Raw genomic sequence first — 3,237 nt, 5'->3', positions numbered from 1 at the left:
CTGAAGAGAGCTGGGACCACAGTCTCAAAGAAACCATTAGTAACACACTACGCCGTCATGGATTAAAATCCTGCAGCGCACGCAAGGTCCCCCTGCTCAAGCCAGCGCATGTCCAGGCCCGTCTGAAGTTTGCCAATGCATACTGGATGATCCAGAGGGGATGGGAGAAGGTCATGTGGTCTGATGAGACAAAATAGAGCTTTTTGGTCTAAACTCCACTCGTGTTTGGAGGAAGAAGATGAGTACAACCCAGAACACCATCCCAACGCGAGCATGGAGGTGGAACATCATTCTTTGGGGATGCTTTTCTGCAAAGGGACAGGACGACTGCACCGTATTGAGGGGAGGATGGATGGGGCCATGTATCGAAGATCTTGGCCAACAACCTCCTTCCCCTCAGTAAGAGCATTGAAGATGGGTCGTGGCTGGGTCTTCCAGCATGACAACGACCCGAAACACACAGCCAGGGCAACTAAGGAGTGGCTCCGTAGAAGAGCATCTCAAAGGTCCTGGAGGGGCCTAGCCAGTCTCGCAGACCTGAACCCAATAGAAAATCTTTGGGGAGCTGAAAGTCCGTATTGCCAGCGACAGCCCGAAACCTGAAGGATCTGGAGAAGGTCTGTATGGAGGAGTGGGCCAAAATCCCTGCTGCAGTGTGTGCAAACCTGGTCAAGAACTACAGGACACCTATGATCTCTGTAATTGCAAACAAAGGTTTCTGTACCAAATATTAAGTTCTGCTTTTCTGATGTATCAATAATTATGTCATGCAAATAAAATGCAAATTAATTCACTTAAAAAATCATACAATGTGATTTCTGGATTTTTGTTTTAGATTCCGTTCCCTCACAGTTGAAGTGGTACCTATGATAAAAATTACAGACCTCTACATGCTTTGTAAGTAGGAAAACCTGCCAAAATCAGCAGTGTATCAAATACTTGTTCTCCCACTGTATAACTTTAATTTGGTCGAATTAGTGATAGCTAGTGACGGAGTAAAAAACTGATGGAGTTAGAAAAGTGCTCTCTTTTGCTGACGTGGTTAGCTAATAGATTTACATATTTTGTCTTCCCTGTAAAACATTTWAAAAATCGGACATGTTGGCTTGATTCACAAGATGTGTACCTTTCATATGCTGTATTGGACTTGTTAKTGTGTGAAAGTTAAATATTTCTAAAAAACATTTTTTTGAATTTCGCGCTCTGCCTTTTCAGTGGAATGTGGGAGGAGTTCCGCTAGCGGAACGGGGGAGTGAGACTGAATTTACTGTCGTGTCAGATTTTGAAAATATGCTTTACAACGAAAGAAATCCAAGATTTTGAGAGTGTATCAATCAATGCTAGAACAGCTAGCCACAAATGAGCATGGTCACGAAAGTCAGAAAAGCAATAAAATGAATCGCTTACCTTTGATAATCTTCAGATGTTTGCACTCACGAGACTCCCAGTTACACAACAAATGTTATTTTTGTTCGATAAATATTACTTTTATAACAAAAAAACGCCATTTGGGTTGCGCGTTATGTTCAGAAAACCAAAGCCTTGTTCCTTCGACGAAAATTCCAAAAATATCCGTAATGGTCGTAGAAACATGTCAAATGTTTTTTATAATCAATCATCAAGTTGTTTTTAACAAACATAATCAATGATATTTCAACCGGACCGTAACCTTTTCAATAAGAGAGAAAAAGAAAATGGAGAGCTACCCTCTCGCGCACAGGATCTAATCAGAGGACACCTGACTAGTTTTGAAAAATCTCGCTAATTTTTCAAAATAAATGCTTGAAACTTTGTCTAAAGCCTGGTCACAGCCTGAGGAAGCCATTGGAAAAGGAATCTAGTTGATACCCCTTTAAATGGGCCAGGAAACACAGATTAAAAATACAAGATTTTCTCAGGTTTTCGCCTGCAGAATCAGTTTTGTTATACTCACAGACAATATTTTGACAGTTTTGGAAACTTTGGAGTGTTTTTTCTATTCTAATCTGTAAATTATATGCATATTCTACGATCTGGACCTGAGAAATAGTCCGTTTACCTTGGGAACATTATTTAAAAAAAAGAAATATTCTGACCCCTAGCGTCAAGAGGTTAAATGAGGCATCACCTCCTAGTTACACTAGGTTTTACTGCTAACCTACAAAGCATTACATGGGCTTGCTCCTACCTCTCTTTCCGATTTGGTCCTGCCATACATACCTACACGTACGCTACGGTCACAAGACGCAGGCCTCCTAATTGTCCCTAGAATTTCTAAGCAAACAGCTGGAGGCAGGGCTTTCTCCTATCGAGCTCCATTTTTATGGAATGTTCTGCCTACCCATGAGAGAGACGCAGACTCGGTCTCAACCTTTAAGTCTTTACTGAAGACTCATCTCTTCAGTGGGTCATATGATTGAGTGTAGTCTGGCCCAGGAGTGTGAAGGTGAACGGAAAGGCTCTGGAGCAACAAACCGCCCTTGCTGTCTCTGCCTGGCCTGTTCCCCTCTCTCAACTGGGATTCTCTGCCTCTAACCCTATTACAGGGGCTGAGTCACTGGCTTACTGGTGCTCTTTCATGCCGTCCCTAGGAGGGGTGCGTCACTTGAGTGGGTTGAGTCACTGCCGTGATCTTCCTGTCTGGGTTGGCGCCCCCCCTTGGGTTGTGCCGTGGCGGAGATCTTTGTGGGCTATACTCGGCCTTGTCTCAGGATGGTAAGTTGGTGGTTGAGATATCCTTCTAGTGGTGTGGGGGCTGTGCTTTGGCAAAGTGGGTGGGGTTATATCCTTCCTGTTTGGCCCTGTCCGGGGGTATCATCGGATGGGGCCACAGTGTCTCCTGACCCCTCCTGTCTCAGCCTCCAGTATTTATGCTGCAGTAGTTAATGTGTCGGGGGGCTAGGGTCAGTTTGTTATATTTGGAGGATTTCTCCTGTCTTATCCATCTGGTTCCTGTTGAATTTAAGTATGCTCTCTCTAACTTCTCTCCTTCTTTCTTCTCTCTCGGAGGACCTGAGGCCTAGGACCATGCGTCAGGATACCTGCATGATGACTCCTTGCTTGCCCCAGTTCACCTGGCTTGCTGCTGCTCCAGTTTCAACTGTTCTGCCTGCGGTATGGAAACCCTGAACCATGTTCACCGGATGTGCTACCTGTCCCAGACCTTCTGTTTTCAACTCTCTAGAGACAGCAGGAGCGTAGAGATTACTTCAATGTGCGGCTATGAAAACCTACTGACATTACGCCTTGAGGTGCTGA

Source organism: Salvelinus sp. IW2-2015, linkage group LG37, assembly GCF_002910315.2.
Source record: "Salvelinus sp. IW2-2015 linkage group LG37, ASM291031v2, whole genome shotgun sequence".
NCBI classification, from domain to species: domain Eukaryota; kingdom Metazoa; phylum Chordata; class Actinopteri; order Salmoniformes; family Salmonidae; genus Salvelinus; species Salvelinus sp. IW2-2015.
Note: the sequence above shows the minus strand (reverse complement) of the source record.